Source organism: Paroedura picta, chromosome 16 (genome assembly GCF_049243985.1).
Source record: "Paroedura picta isolate Pp20150507F chromosome 16, Ppicta_v3.0, whole genome shotgun sequence".
NCBI classification, from domain to species: domain Eukaryota; kingdom Metazoa; phylum Chordata; class Lepidosauria; order Squamata; family Gekkonidae; genus Paroedura; species Paroedura picta.
In genome coordinates, this window is record NC_135384.1 from 19,673,597 (window position 1) to 19,691,094 (window position 17,498).

At 49.5% G+C, this 17,498-nt stretch overlaps 1 protein-coding gene across 4 annotated transcripts in view; it reads left to right on the forward strand.

The window, feature by feature from the left end:
- Positions 1-7,807: 7,807 nt before the first annotated feature.
- MPP3 (MAGUK p55 scaffold protein 3) overlaps positions 7,808-17,498 on the forward strand; it is a 154,889-nt gene continuing 145,198 nt past the window's right edge. For 2 of the 4 annotated variants that reach the window (XM_077312864.1, XM_077312866.1), the window contains exon 1: positions 7,809-8,108. The gene's annotated coding sequence lies outside the window, so the exon portion shown is untranslated. Of the gene's footprint in view, positions 8,109-9,412; positions 9,465-17,498 lie in introns of those variants that run through there. The other 2 variants (XM_077312867.1, XM_077312865.1) reach the window with 2 other exon arrangements.

A 17,498-nucleotide genomic window follows, 5' to 3' on the forward strand; every position in this document is an offset into this window, starting at 1 on the left:
CCAGCCAGCCCACGCTCCTCCTCCTCCTGCGTCCCAGGTATGAAATCTGCGAAGAAGGAAAAAAAGAAGGATCTAGGACCAAAGTGTGGCAAAGCAAGCTTCAAACCCTAAAGCAGCAACGTAGAGGGACTCTCTTCTGTCTCTTAGCAGTGCTGCTGCCCTGCACAAACAGAAAAGCACAAAGCAGTTAAACCCCCCCCCCCTTATTGCAACTGATACTTACCAACGTTTGTTGATGCCCCAGAGTCACTGTCCTCGTCCACCGCCGCTGGAGACTCGAGGGGCCCCGTCCCTGGCATCTGTGTCTCTGTGGACAAGAGCAGAAAATAGTGAAAAAGGAGCAAGCATACAACCTGAACCACACAGCATGCTCCCAAAGTAGTGGCTACAGTACTGCAGAAGGCCAATGGCTGAGGCATGCTGCAAAACTTTTTGGGTTCTTGGTCAAACATAACCGTTTTAAAAAGCCACCATAGCAAGCAGTACACAAACATCCTAGCATATTATGCGTTGCAACGAACACACGGCTTACAATAGTGAAAAAGGAGCAAACATACAACCTGAACCACACAGCAAGCTCCCAAAGTAGTGGCTAAAGCACTGCAGAAGGCCTATGGCTGAGGCATGCTGCAAAACTTTTTGGGTTGTAGGTTAAACACTACTGTTTTAAAAAGCCACCATAGCAAGCAATCCACAAACATCCTAGCATATTATGCGTTGCAACGAACACACGAGAAAACGAATCCCAAACGTCAGAACACACATTTGCTCGAAATTAAACATAAAATAAAAATAAAAGTGCTTACCGGAGGCAAGGGGCGTCTGCTGAGGAATCTCTTCAGGCTCCCCAGGAGCGATGGCCAGTAGGTCCAGCACCACCATGTCCGCGCCTCGTTGCTGGACCGGGGGTGGAGGCCGGACGGTGGACGAGGTGCCCTCGCCGGGATCCTCCTCAGCGGGTGGTTCCTCCACCGGGGCAGCCGGCTTCCGAACCACCTTCAGGCTCCTCCCGACGCGCTTCGGCCTGCCGGCTCCGTCCCCGTCGCCGTAGAGTGGCCACTGCTCCTCGAAGTACGGGCAGGTCACTTTAGCGTTGCCGGAACCCTTGTTGTGGTTCACGGCCCGCATGTACTCCGCCCGCATGGTCTTTGTTTTTGACCGGCATTCAAGGCCGGTCCTGTTGTGGCCCAGGGCATGCATCTTGATGGCCACTTGTTCAAAGACCTCCCGATTCCTGTGCGAGGACTGGAAGGCGTCCTGGATTTTCTCTTCCGAGAAAATCGCGATCAGGTCCCTGATCTCCGCGTCCCTCCATGTTGGCCCACGGCCGGTTGCCGGGACGGACGACGCTTGCGAAGAAGATTCCATGGTGCCTTCGCGAGTAGCTGAGCAAAATGGAGGTGGTGCGAGGTGCAGGGTGCAACGGATCATATACCTTCCCGCACACAAAGACAAAGGGACTAGCCGGCTCCTGATTGGTGGAGGGCAGTAGGGGACACGCACATTGGCCACATGAGGTCACATGTCACGTTCAAAACTCCTCGCGCGGGAACAGGATCTGCCCCTAATGGCCAGATTAGCGCCCTTGTTGTTTGACTTCTCGCATGCGCTGATTCGTCTACACGCGAGAAGAGCAGTTTGTATATGCAGCGGGAGCCATTTTACTGAAATGTCCGCCATTACAAAAACGCATGCCGATGTAAAACCGAGAGCAAGTGCAGCGGTACGCGACAGTTCCCCAATAATATTCACCAACCAAAGCATAAATCAATGACATATTACTGGCGAACGTTCGTTGGCACGCTCAGCGGAACGTTTTTTAAAATGAACGGTGGACGGCGACTCCGCTTGCCGGAGGTCTAGCCGCCGATGGAAGGGGTTGTCCGCACCCAAGCACAACCACGCACCCGGAACTACACAAAGACCCACTACACATAAACCGCCCCTCATGATATCACCTCGAATCATTTCTATTGAACCCCTCTAAGCTAAACAGGAGACTGCGAGCGGTGAAAGTTCGTTGGCACGCTCAGCGGAAAGTTTTTTAAAATGAACGGTGGACGGCGACTCCGCTTGCCGGAGGTCTAGCCGCCGATGGAAGGGGTTGTCCGCACCCAAGCACAACCACGTACCTGGAACCACACAAAGACCCACTACACATAAACCGCCCCTCATGGTATCACCTCGAATCATATCTATTGAACCCCACTAATCTAAACAGGAGACTGCGAGCGGCGAACGTTCGTTGGCACGCTCAGAGGAAAGTTTTTTAAAATGCTCCCTGTACGTTGACTCCGCTAGTACTGGCCGAAGGTAGACGAGGTTTTAAGCTTTGGGCAAATGTTTGGAACGTGACGGTGTGTGCCACTGTGCTTTTGAAATACTCTTGTGGTGTCCGGGCAGAATTTCCGAAAGTGATCGTGCTTGAAAGCCAGTCGCTGTCTCGTTGCCTCGTTGATCCCCGCTCGCTCGGAGAAAAAAAAATGGCGGACAGTTCGCCGGAAGTTTGGAGGAAAGGCTCGGGAGGAGGGACTTTGAAGAACCCGCAACAATGGTAACGCACAAGTCTTTGGCGCTATTGTCGCAGATTGGTTGCAGGACTGTATCGCTATCCGGAGGGTGAATCCACTTTTCTGGATTCCCCTAGAAGCGCTACAATGAAGCGCTTTTTGCGGGTCGGTTGCAGGACTGTTGCAGATTGTCTACGACGTCGTGGGTTATGGCAAATTAGTAGCGTTTCCAATTAGCAACCATTGTGCTACTTTGAAGCCGTGCAAAATGGCCCTTAATTTTCTAGTCTGCCTTCAGATCCAGAAGGGATAATGGAGAATTTACATCCTCCCTTAAAACAGGGAACAAGTATGCAGCCTGCTTTTAAAATCTGAACTGAGTGGTTATGGCACTTTCACGAGTGACTTATCTTTATGCATTTTAAGGATCAAGTGTTATAAGCAGAAAATGCAACCCCGTTCCTCTGACAGGAAAACATCTCAGAACCCCGTGCACCGTGCATTTCCTTGTGCACAAGAATGAAGTAAGCTGTCGCTTTGCTCTCCAAAGAAATTAAAGCTGCAGCTACAAATTAGGATGGTTTGAAGGTTGCTGAGCCACACTGAAATCATATTATTCATGCGACAGCACACTGCGCAACCAGCACTATGGTCAGGCTGACACCATGTTCTTTAATAACCTGCCAGTTCAGAAAGCAGAAGTGGACAAATATGGTCTGATGCACGAAGTAATTCAAGATGGATGAAGCACTTGCTTTTCCTGCCTGCAGAATATATTTGGGGTAATACAGAATACAGTGGTGTTGCCTGTTCCCAAACCAAAGTGGGGATCACACTGAGCCCCCCCCTTTCCTTAACGCAGGTTTGTTAGCATCAAATAAGCAAGCATCAGTTGTGTCCCCATGCCCACTCTCCTGCACTGGAAAGATTAGTAGTGGGAAGGGAGATCCCCAGACACCACATTTCTAGAGTGTGTTTGCATTTGTGTGGTGGCTGTCCAGCAAGGGGCTAACCTGATGAGGCCTAATCCACATATTTGGTGAGTGTCCTGGAGAAGTGGCAAAACAAAATAACAACATAAAAGTGGCAGAAAAATATAAAAACAAATGAGAAGTCTCCTATCAAGATGTTGCCTAGTTATTTCACATCAAAACTTGAATGGCCATTGGTTACCTACTGAGAAGGGTCCTTCTCCTATGAGGTAGGAGAGCATCTGCATCGGGCTGATTCTTGCCTGTTGGTAGGGAGGCAAATACTTCTTTGACAGGGTTTCCTGGTGGGATCTGACCTTGCTCCAGTTTGAAATTCCAGAAGCTTTAAAAACATATATTAACCATGAATTTAACAAGTACTATAAACTCAACTACAGTATAAAAAGAGAGAATAGGAAGGAAGATTGCAAAGTAGAAGGTGCTCCGCATACCCCCAACTGTTCCCGATTTGCTTTCTTTTTTTCAATTGCAATCAAGTGGATGGGACCAAATGCACCTCCTACCTCAGAGGAGAAGGGCCCTTCTTGCTGTGTAACCAATATTCATTCTCCCTCTGAGGGGAGGGCATCTGCATCAGGACTTTTAAGAGTGATGGCTATGTCCCAGGCAGGTCACCATGGTCTGGACTCATGATATGTTGCAAGACCCTTCTGCCAAAAGAGGTATCAGCAGAACTGTAAGCATTCGGCTTGTAGTGACGGACAAATGTTGAAATGGAGGACCACATTGCCACCCTGCATGCTACCTTCACAGAAGCCTGATTTCTGAAAGCCTCATTAGTTGCTGTGCTCCTACAAGAGTGAACTGTAATACCTTGTGGAATTGGCAGTTTCTGAACTCTACAGGCTTCAATAATGCAAGATCTTCGGCACCTGCTAATAGCTGCTGTGGACATTTTTGTACCCACATTAAGTGGACTGGTCATAATGAACAAACTGTCTTCCTAATATTCTATGTCCTATTTAGGAAATGTTAAGTGCCTTTCAGATGTCCAATTTATGACATTCCTTCTCCATAGGATTTTATTTTCTTTCTTTCTTTTATTTTTATTTATTATATTTATATATTGCCCTCCCCGGAGGCTCAGGGCGGTTTACATAGAACATATGAACAATACATGAAACATGTGAAGAAGCATGGAAAGATCGTTTTGATCCACCAGGAAAGACTGTGTTTGATCGTCATTGGGACTGTCAGGAAGGGATTCACCAGAATTTAAATTTGATGTTTGTATGGTCTTAGAAATTGCAGAGGCCAAAGATGCCCTCCAGGATAGCTTCCATGTTCGCAATATTTAGGATTTAATAAATCTCTAGAACAGGGGTAGTCAACCTGTGGTCCTCCAGATGTCCATGGACTACAATTCCCATTTGTTTGCTGACAGAGGTTCCTGGGAATTGTAGTCTATGGACATCTGGAGCAGTGGTCCCCAACCTTTTTATCACCAGGGACCGGTCAACGCTTGACAATTTTACTGAGGCCCGGGGGGGGGGTGTAGTCTTTTGCCGAGGGACGTTCCCACCGCCTGAGCCCCTGCTCCACTTGCTTTCCCACTGGCACCTCTGATTTCCTGCCACCCAGTGGGGGGTGCTGCCAGCAGCAACTGTGCACTGCCATGCAATGCAATGCCAAGGGGGACCCCAGCCATGGCGACCACTGGAGAACACCAAAGGTGAGCTGGCGGCAGAGTTGCAGGGCAGCCCCTGAGGCAGCAGCCGGGGAGGAGGACGAGGAGGAACTGCGGCCCAGTACCGACTGATCCACGGACCGGTCCCGGTCCCGGTCCCTAGACCGGGGGTTGATCTGGAGGACCACAGGTTGACTACCCCTGCTCTAGAAGACACAACCTTTTGCCTATTGGTTTCGTTTCCTTTGGGTGTATTTCTACAAGAAACCAACGGTGTTTCTTCATTTGGCAATGGAGGCCCAGCAAGCTTGTTAGATGTAGCAGCAAAATTGACCTGCTCCTGATAACCTGCAGGGACTTCTCCCTGGTTTTGGCTGTGCATTTGTCTGGCAGAAAGATTCAATTCTAGTGGGTATTGATGAGAACCCTGAAGTGTTCCAGTTCCTGAGATGGTATCTGTGCACTTTTGCATTCACCACCAACCAAAACTCATTCAATTGCACTATGGTCATCTCAGTGTGTTGTATTGCCCAATGGCAGGACGATACCCAGATGAGAATGTTGTCAAAATAAGGATGGAGATGTATACTCTGTTGTCTGAGGCTTACGACCAGATTGACGAGGAGTTTGGTGAACCCTCTTGGGACCATGGGACCAAGGTCATTGCCTTGTATTGGAAATACTTGTCTTTGAAGCAGAACCTGAGGAAACATCAGTGACCCAGAAAAATGAGTACTTGCAGATATGCCTCTGCCAAATCTAAAGACACCATGGAGCATTATGGAGATAGAACATAGAGTTTCCATCTGGAAGTGTTTGAGGCATATGAAGTTGTAGATGTACTTCAGATCTAGAATCACACACCAATCACTGTTGTGCTTGGGTAAGGGAAAGAAGAGCGAGTATATTCTAAGCCCACATTCTGACTGAGGCACTGCTTCTATTGTCTGCATTTCCAAAAGATGATCAATGTAAAGTCCTGGACCTCTTGTCGGGGCTGTACATGACTGGGAAGGGAAGGAAATGACCTGGTGAGAGGCTTTAAAATTTATCTTGTAATCTAGTGTAACTACATCTGCGGCCCATTGTTCTGTTTGGTGAGAGACCCAGAGGTTGCTGTAAAGGTCCAGCTCCCTGCCCCTCCACTAGAATGGCTTGTGAGTCATGCTCTATTATGTTTACCTTCCCCTTCTTTATCTTGTCTACCTTTGCCCTGACCATACTGCTTGTAGGAAAAGCCTCCCTTCTGAAAGGGATGGTGATTGGGGCCCTGATAACTGACCAATCACTTTAAACCAATCAATGCTAATCTGGCCAATTACACACACGGATGGACAGACCCTTTCTGAAGGGGATCTCAGTCTTCTTGTCACCTGCTACAACATGTACGCACTACTGAGATCAGTAATAGAGCCGTTTTTTAGCCTGGCATTCTTCCCACGAACCCACATATTGAACACCACCCATGACCCCTCCCCTCACCACCCCCTACTGGCCCTTCATTGGCCATTTTGGGAGGGTGGCAGGTTGGTATGACCATTTATGGTCAAATCAGCTGATGAGCCTCTTGTGGCGCAGAGTGGTAAGGCAGCTGTCTGAAAGCTTTGCCCATGAGGCTGGGAGTTCGATCCCAGCAGCCAGCTCAAGGTTGACTCAGCCTTCCATCCTTCCGAGGTCGGTAAAATGAGTACCCAGCTTGCTGGGGGGTAAACGGTAATGACTGGGGAAGGCACTGGCAAACCACCCCGTATTGAGTCTGCCATGAAAACGCTGGAGGGCGTCACCCCAAGGGTCAGACATGACTCGGTGCTTGCACAGGGGATACCTTTACCTTTTACAGATGATGAATGTTTGGCAAATTAAAAGAAAAGTTTAAATTAATTCACTGCCACCCATTTTGGAAACCCTTCCACGGCTGTCAAGAAACGCCAGGGTTTCATGAAACCCTGGTCTAGTCCAACTGACAACGTTTCTTTTCTTCAGGATCACCAGCTGATAAACCTTTTGATTGTGCTGGTGCTCCAGCTGTCACAATGTTTATGAACATTCCCTGACATCACCTCCAGCTCTTCAGCCAATCAGCATCACTGGCATAAGCTCAATACAATGCAGAAAGAACTGAGCATTTCTTGCACACTTGGCAGCCTCTTTACTATGTACAGAAGATACGGGACATTCTAGAGAGACACAACTGGGGTGGAACAATGATGTCAAGGAATGTTCACAAACATTTTGACGGTTTACACACACCAAATGCTGCTCGACAACCCCTTTTCTCAAGATGGTTTCTGATGCAGCCATTATGTACTCTGCTGCAAGGGGCGGTATGGATTGTGCCTGTTCCTGGAAGCGCTGGAGGGATCATTCCACACAGTAAACGGCTCAAGATCAAAACAATGCAAAGCCATGAGAGGAATACACAAATACACTGGATTAAAAAACAAAAACAAACAAGAGCACTAAAACCAGTAGAATAACAAAAAGGAGCACTGCAGCCAAGAATAATCCATATCCTCTGGCACTGATTCAAGGAGGAGAGGGCAGATCCCCCCCCCCCCCAATACTCTAAGGGCTCCCCCGCCGCCCCCCTTCCTCCCCATGGGATTTCCTTTGCAGATCCTCCGTCCCTCCAGGCCACCCGGGGCGACCCGCCAGCCCTGCAGGGCCGGACCGCCAGGGCGAGGCAGGCTTGCGAGTGGTGGGCGGGGAGGCGAGCGGCTGAAGCGGGGCCAGCCCGGCCGGCGCTCCTTCCCTCCTTCCCGTTGCCGAACAAAAGGGGGAGGGAAGAGCGTTGCGCCGGAGCCAGACGAGGTGGCCCGTCTGCCTTTCAGCCAGCCCCGTCCGCGCCGCCCAGCGCATGAGCGAGGCGCGCCCCGCACGGAGCCCAGCGAGCTGCCGGCGAGCCCGGAGGCTGCAAGGGACAGGCCAAGAGGGAAGGAGGCGAGCGAGCGACCGCCGACCGCCGCTCCTTCCCTGCTGGTAACCTGGCCGCGGGGGCCCAGGGCGGGGGAGGGGGCCGCAGGCGAGCGAGGGAGCGAGCGGGGCACCAGAGGCCTCGGCAGGCCCGACCCAGCCACGGGGGGCGGGGGGGGGGAGATGGGCGCCCCCGACTGCCGGAGCCTTTGCCCCGTCCCCAATTTCGGATCCCCCATCCAGCCCCCTGCCCATCTGGCAAGGAGCCGCCGTGGCTAATACCGGGATGTATATATATATATATACAATAACCATGGTCATGGTCATGGCAATAAGGGGTGGCCTCGCCTGCAGCCTCAGTTGGCGGGCCGAGGCGTCGCGGAGATGCTTTCTCATTCTGCCTTTGCCCCAGGGCCTGTCGCGCTGCGCGGATTTGGGGCCAGCGCCGGCCCAGTGGTCCAGACGGACGTCTCGTGGCCCGGCCGCCAGCGCGTGGGACCAGCCGTGCAGCCGGCAGCTGGCCGGAACGTTTCGCTCTCCTGGCAAAGGCCACAGGGCTCGTGGCTTCGCGTGGGATCCGGTCGTGGTCCCTGGGAGATGAGGCGAAAGCACTCCGCACATGCGCAGAGGGTCCTGGGGGGGGCTCAGAGTCTGGCCCCCCGCTGAGAATGGCTGAGCAACAAGTGGAGACCCAGAGAAATGTGTGTGTCGGTGGGGAAGGGAGGGGGATGAAGGCAACGTGAGAAGGTCAGATGGAAATGCTCTTTCCTTTTTTTGGGCCCCACTTCTCATACTTGGCCATAAAGGCCCAAGGGACGCTCAACAGTGGGGAGGGAAGTGCACCTCAGTCCTGCCCTCGTGTCCATTTCCTTCTATACACTTTGCTTCCCAAAGCCCTTTACTGCTGTCCCTGGCAACCCCCCCCCCCCCCGCCTCAAACCATCTGCTGCAGGGGTCCCCAAGGGCCCATGGGAGCCATGGCACGTGCATACCACACTCCTTGAATGGAGCCTGCCAAATGTTTTTAGGAAGTGGCCAGGGCCAGGTAGGGTTTTCTGATTGGCTATTGGAAATTTGAAAGGCTGTGAAGATTTTGAAAATGTTGCTTGGGCAGCCACCTGCTGCCACACCACAAAGATCTTCACTGAGTGACTGAAGTTAAGCTGCAGCAATAATTTTGTGGCTGGCTCCGCCTGTGGGTGTGGCCATTTTGTCACTGTGCCCACCATGCTGTGACTCCAAAAGGTTGGGCACCTATGATCTAATGTCAGCTCTTCTTGCATTACCAGGACATCCTCTCCCCCCCCAGCCTTCGTGGTCTGCCTTAACAACCTTGGTCTGAGCCTTGCCATTGATTCTGATGTGCTTCCTCAAACCTTTAACAGTGGAGTGCTTCAGAGAAGCAGTAGGGTCTTGATACAGGTATTGTGCTTAAGCAAACCTGGTCTGTTCTCAGTACATTAAAGTTTAGTGATAGTAGAAGTTGTTTAGAGAAATCCAGTACAGGCAAAGTACTTGTATAGACCATAAGAAGAAAGGTGTGGGGCCGCTTGCGATGTCTGGAACAGACTGTCTCAAAGCACATTGTGGAAAAGATCACGCCTGGTCTATTTATTGGCATATTGTATCCAGCCCCAACAAATGTCTGTGTGCAGAGATGCTGGAGGCTGCTACTGCAGTGGTACAATTAAGGTCATTTTGGTTGCTAGACTTTCTGGTCTTAGGGGCTCACCTGTTTTATAACAGACCCTCTAGGAACTAAATTTCCCAGAATACTCTGGGGAGAAGGAAGTGGAAGAAATAAAGAGGGAAGCTGGATGCACTCTAACTGCAGTCTGGGTTTGGGAGTACTGAGGCCCTGGGTTGTTGCCTCCAGTTGGGTGTTGGAGCAAGAATCTCCACAGTCCCTACTGAGTGCGCCCGGTTGAGAAGTAAGAGTCCAGAAGGATTCATAAGATGAAGCCTGACCCAAAAGGCAAACCTAGAACAGTTGCTTGAAACCTAAGACAGTTGCCATGAATTGTGCTTTTTCTGTGGACACATAGTGTAGGACTGGCTGTATGTGCAATGATTGTATACTGAAGTGTGGTTGGGACTCCAGCATATGTAGGCAAAGATCTTGGATGGAGCCAGGAGAGATGGGAAAAGGACTCCAGGGATTATGGCTATAGCTGAAGGGCACTCATTTTATGCCTCTTGAAAGTAGTGCCTCAAAAGTGCTGATCTACCTAATAGCTGAAGAGAGCAATTCTCAGCAGGTCGGTTCAGAAGTGAGTCCCTTAGGGTGGTTCTCTTTGGGCTGGGTGCTCTCTCATGAAGATTTGGGGAGGGAGCCTGGGAAAGCAGGGTTTGGGGAGGGAGAGAGCTCCACGGGGAGGGGATGTCTTATAGTCCAATGCAGCTGTTTTCTCCAGGGTAACTGAGCTCTGTCATCTGGAGATCAGTGGGAACTCTGGGAAATCTCCAGGTCCCACTTTGAGCTTGGCAAGCTTCCTTATTATTCAGTGGAGCTTACTCCCATAAAGGGTTTGTAGGATTGTGCTCTTAGGCTGCAGTCCTGTGTGTCTTGACCTGGGCAAAAGTACTATTGACCTGAATGGGGTTCACTTCTGAGTTTGCTTGCTTAGACTCTGTACTGCTTAGGAATGGCTTTTTATAACTATAATATGTTGATAAACTATTATGACTAGCTGTGGAACTTCCAGATGTGTTCTGAAAGGCTGGGAGGACCATTTTGTCAGTGAAGTATTCAGACGCTTATTTTGCTCTGAGCTCTGAAATTCTTTTCCCTTTAAGGCAGCGGAGAACAAGAGTGGTTGTGTGAGTCAGCAGTTGCTTTATGGACTAGCGTAGGCGAAAGAGTACTGCTCTGCATGAGCCTTCGTGGAATTGGAAGTAGGCTGAAGGTTGTTGGAGGTCTTTAGGAACGCGGGAGAATAGAAATGGAAGGAATTAGTAACTTGGCTCCTGAAACTCTGCTATAATTTCTTAATAATTGTTAAATGCAAAATCATTCTAAAACGCCGATTTTAAGAGGGTGCATAAAGTTAGTGCTTTGCAGTCCTAGAGCTCCCCCACTGAGGAGAAGATTATAGGCTAGGTGTCTGGCTACTGATGTTTAATTCTTGCCAAGGAATCTGGAGTTGTTTCTTCAGCTTTGTTTAGGACTGTGTTGCTGCCAGGGATCTAGATGGCCTCAAGGGGACAAAGTTTCATGTTCTGCCCCTTTTAAACATCTGAGGATAGCCATATTTCATTGCACCTCTGTGCCTTCAGAGGCCTCCAGCTCAGAGGCTAGGATGGCTTCCTCCAGGTCTTTTGTCATAGTTACCTTATTTCTGTCCTCCTGTTGTCTTTGGGCAGTCCACTTGTGGAGCAGGGACAGAAATTTCAGGTACTTTCTCCCAGCAGCAAGGAACTCCTGACCATCTCCAGTGTCCTCTGTCCCCCTCTTGTGCATAGCAAAATCAAGTTTCTTACTATTCATCCTAATTCACTATTTAACAACACAATTTAAACAGCAACAAGAAGGCGGTATAAAATCCCCCCAACAACTTCCCTGCTTCTATATCCAGCAGTCAGGATGGCCTAAGGTGATATACGGGTCATCTGATAACTCAAGCCGAGCATCAAATGCTTGCCACCTGACATAGGGCGGGGCCCTCTGATTGTAACTCCTGGGACCAGGGGCCCCAGCCTCAACCAAACGCCTGGCGAAAGTGCTCTGTCTTGTAGGAAGTGTGGAATCTTGAGAGCTCCATCAGGGCCCTTAGCTCTTCCGGGAGCTCATTCCACCAGGTTGAGGCCAGAACCACCTCAAGATGACATGCCAATAGGGGCAGTCTAGAAATGTAATAATAAATAAAATAAAAATATTTTTTAAAATTTATTTAACATTTATATGGTCATGTCAACCCCCCCAGCCAATATTGGGCCTGGGGATGGGTGGGAAGGGGAGGTGCCCTGGGTGGGTCCCTTCCATATTCTGTATGATCTGGAGTTTCCCAAAGCCTGAATAATGTTTCAGGGGTTTCCTGAATGGTAAAGAAGTTGAGAAAGGCTGCCTTAAGGTAAAGAACAGCAGGGTATAAAGCCTACTCATCTTCACGCTAGAAAATGGGGTGAGGGTTAATATTTCTTAAGATGGAACAACTGCGATATAGGAGGTATCATATGATAGGCTTGAGAACTGGTCTAAACTGAATAAAATGAAATTCGATGGGGACAAATGTAAAGTTCTGCATTCAGGTAGGAAACCCCATCTACACCAATATAGGACTCGTCTTGGCAGTAATATGTACAAAAAGGAGTATCGTGGAGTATCGTGTCCAGATCACGGGAGGTGATGTTACCGTTTTACTCTACTCTGGTTCGGCCTTACTTGGAGTCCTGTGGGCAGTTTTGGGCACCCCAGTTGAAGAGGGATGTTGAGAGGCTGGAGTGTGTCCAGAGGAGGGCAACAAAGATGGTGAATGAGGCATATGAGCAAAGGTTGGGGGAGCTTGGTCTGTTTAGCTTGCAGAGGAGATGACCGAGAGGGGATCTGATAGCCATCTTCAAGTATTTAAAAGGGTGCCAAAGAGCAGTGTTCCCCAACCCCCGGGCCGTGGACGAGTACCAGGCCGTGCAGCCCTCAGTACTGGGCCGTGGCAGAGGAGAGGGAGGTGGGCGCGCCGCCCTCCCCCCCGTGGTGCAGAGCTGCCAAGCCTGCGTGTTTGCGCCTGCCGGCATGCTGGTGCCCATGCCTCCCTCCCTCCCACATGATCGCTCCCGGCACAGCGAGCACGGCACTGCGGGGGGGAGGGGAAGGCGCAGGTGCGCCAGCGGGCACAAACGTGTATGTGCGGCAGCTCCTCTGTGCGTTTGTGCCTGCTGGTGCGCCTGTGCCCGCACCTCCCACCCCCATTCCCCGGGTCTTCCACTCCCCCTCCCCCCGTCCCCGGCCCAAAAAAGGTTGGGGACTACTGCCATAGAGGATGGAGCAGAGTTGTTCTGTTTTGCCCCGGAGGGACGGACCAGAACCAATGGGATGAAATTAATTCAAAAGAAATTCCGTCTAAATATCAGGAAGACGTCCCTGACAGTTAGAGTGGTTTCTCAGTGGAACAGGCTTCCTTGGGAGGTGGTGGGTTCTCCATCTTTGGAAATTTTTAAACAGAGGCTGGATAGCCATCTGATGGAGAGGCTGATTCTGGGAAGGCTCAAGGGGGTGGCAGGTTACTGTGGATGGGCGATAGGGATGTGAGTGTCCTGCATAATGCAAAGGGTTGGACTAGATGACCCAGCAGGTCCCTTCCAACTCTATCATTCTATGATTCTACCTGTTTTTAACTATTTTATTCCCCTTAAATAGGGGGGAGAATGTAACTGTGTTGCTGAGGCCCTCCTGGCTCTGTGTGTTCCAAATGTTGGTGGTGGGTTACACAGCAAGGCAATGCTGAGGTGAAAATCAGCATTGTTAGGTTTTGTTCATTTCCCCCCTCCATCCAAAATGTACATATCTGCGTGACTGGGTTTGTGGGTGTTATACAGGTCAAACCTCCCCCCCCAAAAAACAACAACAGAAAATTGTAAGAAACAAATGCAATTTTTTGTAAGGGATGGCATGGGTGTGTGTGGGAGGTGAAGAGGAGTCTGGTGCTGATCATGGATTATTTTGATTATTTCCTACAGAACTTCAAAGGCACACTGCAGAGGTGACTTTCTCCATGCTGGGGAAATAGGGTTTTTCGTAAAATGTTTGCAGTAGCTGTGGTAACTGGGAGAAAATGATTTGAAAGAGCAAAAGTTGTACCGTCTTCAGGGGCTCTTGGTCAATCGCAGGCTAACAAAGTGTAAAGACAGACAAGGTGTAATAATTGAACTTCCAGGGAATTCTTTGCCCAGGGCATGAGCCCACAGACATGTGGACAAATGCCTTTTCTGCAGGGTCCCTAGGCAGCTGTGTGTCTTTGAAAATGCTGTGCTAAGCGCTGTTGGTTTACTGCTGTATTTATTAAGAAAACAAAAAAGAGACAACTAAATACCCTTTTAAAGAGCAAAATGAGGACCAGGGTTGGCTGTTGGGTTGACATGTGGAGCAGCAGCCAATCTGTGTTGTACTTAGCAGGTTTCTGCATCTTGCTTTTTCTCAGAGATTGACTCTAGAGTGGAAAGAAACATTTGCACAAGGTCCTTCTGGATTGGCTTAACTGCGATAAAATATGTGACATTTGTATTTACCCAAACATGCAGATTCTGTGAGAACACTGGAAGGTCACTTTTGCTGTGCATGACGTAATCTGTGGCCAGCATGATACAAACGGCTGTATGATGCTGACTGGGACAGAGGAAGAGATGTAGAGTTTGGGTAGAAGCTCAACTGGAAGAAAATTTCGAGGCAATATAGCTTAAGGAAGGAATATGGTCTTCTGGAAAGTGGAGTCCTGAGAGAAGGGTTAATTAAGGGAATAGGTGCCTGAGGATGGACACATGGACTTCAGGCTCCTCCCCCCCTTCATTGTTAGCATTAGGAATTCTGGGAACTACAACTCCCAGAATACTCTGGGTGGAAGGTAGTGAAGGTGAGCTGGATGGATCTTGCCCATCTCTAGCTTGCAATGGTAACAGTGGGGCTCTGCTGAGCCAGGGTAGTTAAGGTACCAGATGTTTCCGCAGAATTTGGACCATACAGCTCCACTACCTGAGTAAAAGAAGGGTAAAGATTAAAGAGAAAGCTGGCGAGAAATGTTTGTCATCACTTTGGGGCAATAAAGGGGTCATGATGTAAAGGTCCCTTCTTCCACTGCAGTTCAGTGGTCTCCAGTGCATGCATTGGGGCTTTCAGATGACTGAGAACTACTTGGTGGGTCAGGAGCCCAGAATCTTGATATTTTTATCACATGCATAGAGATCCATGACCCTTCCCTCTCCTGTGTGTGTTGAGGGAAGCTGCAAGGCAGCAAAGCTGGGTCACTGACCTATAGAGAGAATTTATTTGTGACCCTGACTTCACTAGGGTGCAACTCTTTGTTCTTAGCTTCAGTTCTCTTCCTCTGCTGCCTGTAATGCTGGCCTTCACACTAATAACTGTGGCTTCCTTTTTTCCTGTCACATGTCTCTGATGTCACACAGTGGCAGCTTAGTAATTTCTGGATCTGGAAAGGCTTGGAAAAAATGGCTGTAGTCATAGAATCATAGAGTTGGAAGGAGTCATACAGGCCATCTTGTCCAACCTTCTGCTTGATGCAGGATCAGTCTAAAACATCCTTGATAAGTATCTGTCCAGCCTGTGGATCAGTCGGTACCGGACCGCGTCTCCTCCTCGTCCTCCTCCCTGGCTGCTGCCTCGGGCTACCCTGCCACTCTGCCGCTGGCTCACCTTTGGTGCTCTCCAGCAGCTGCCACGGCTGGGGCTCCCTCGCAGCATGGCACTGCGCAGCTGCTGTTGGCAGCGCCCCACAGTGGGCGGTGGGAAGTCAGGGGCACTGGCAGGAAAGGAAGCGGAGCAGGGGCTCAGGCAACGGCCTCAGTAAAATTGTCAAGCATTGATCAGTACCCGGTGATAAAAAGGTTGGGGACCACTGTGTCTAGCCACTGCTTGAAGACTGTCAGTGAGGGGAGCTCACCACCTGCTTAGGCAGTTGATTCCATTGCTGAACTACTCTGAGTATTTTTTTTTTTCTGGATATCTAGCCGATAGCATTCTCCACATACTTTAAATCTATTAATGCAGGTCCTATCCTCTTCTGTCAACAGGAACTTTCCCCTGCCCTCCTCCAAGTGACAACCTTTCAAATACTTAAAGAGGGCTATCATGTCCTCAACCTCCTCTTCCCCAGGCTGAACATTCCCAAGCCCCTCAGTCTTTCCTCATAGTACTTGGTCTCCAGGCCTCAGATCATCCTCGTTGCTGTCTTCGGAAGTCTCTCAATTTTGCCCACATCCTTTTTGAAGTGAGGCCTCCAGGACTGCACACTGTACTCTAGGTGGGGTCTGACCAATGGGTTGTGATTTTGATGTGATGCCTCTGCTAATACAGCACAAGACTGCATTTGCCTTCTTTACCGCCGCATCACACTGTCTGCTCATATGTATTTTACAGTCCACAAATACGTTCACAGTCCACAGCCCTCTTTAAGTATTTGAAAGGTTGTTATTTGGTGGCAGGCAGGATGCTGTTTCCGTTGGCTGCAGAGGAGAGGACACGCAGTAATGGGTTTAAACTTCAAGTACAACGATATAGGCTAGATATCAGGAAAAAAAATTTCACAGTCAGAGTAGTTCAGCAGTGGAATAGGCTGCCTAAGGAGGTGGTGAGCTCCCCCTCACTGGCAGTCTTCAAGCAACGGTTGGATACACACTTCTCTTGGATGCTTTAGGATGCTTAGGGCTGATCCTGCGTTGAATCTATGATTCTATGATTCTATGATCACGTTCACACACAGGGCTACCCAGAAGTGTATCTCCAATCCAGTAGGCAGGCTTCTCATTTTTGTGACCGAGATGTAGAACTTTACACTTCTCATTTAATTGCATCTTGTTCTCATTTGCCCACTTTCCCAGCATGTTCAGATTTCGGTCAACCATAGAATCATAGAATCATAGAGTTGGAAGGGGCCATACAGGCCATCTAGTCCAACCCCCTGCTCAACACAGGATTAGCCCTAAGCATCCTAAAGCATCCAAGAAAAGTGTGTATCCAACCTTTGCTTGAAGACTTCCAGTGAGGGGGAGCTCACCACCTCCCTAGGCAGCCGATTCCACTGCAGAACTACTCTGACTGTGAAAAACTTTTTCCTGATATCTAGCCTATATCGTTGTACTTGAAGTTTAAACCCATTACTGCGTTTCCTCTCCTCTGCAGCCAGCAGAAACAGCATCCTGCCCTCCTCCATGTGACAACCTTTCAAATACTTAAAGAGGGTTATCATGTCCCCTCTCAACCTCCTTTTCTCCAGGCTGAACAGTCCCAAGTCCCTCAACCTATCTTCATAGGGCTTGGTCCCTTGGCCCCAGATCATCTTCGTCGCTCTCCTCTGTACCCTTTCAATTTTATCGACGTCCTTCTTGAAGTGAGGCCTCCAGAACTGCACACAGTACTCCAAGTGTGGTCTGACCAGTGCCGTATACAATGTGACTATGACATCTTGTGATTTTGATGTGATGCCCCTGTTGATACAGCCCAAAATGGCATTTGCCTTTTTTACCGCTGCATCACACTGCCTGCTCATGTTTAGTTTACAATCCACAAGTACCCCAAGGTCTCGTTCACACACAGTGCTACCTAGAAGCGTATCCCCCATCCAGTAGGCATGCTTTTCATTTTTCTGACCCAGATGCAGAACTTTACACTTATCTTTATTAAATTGCATCTTGTTCTCATTTGCCCATTTTTCCATTGTGTTCAGATCTCGTTGAACTCTGTCTCTATCTTCCGGAGTATTTGCCAGTCCTCCCAATTTGGTGTCATCTGCA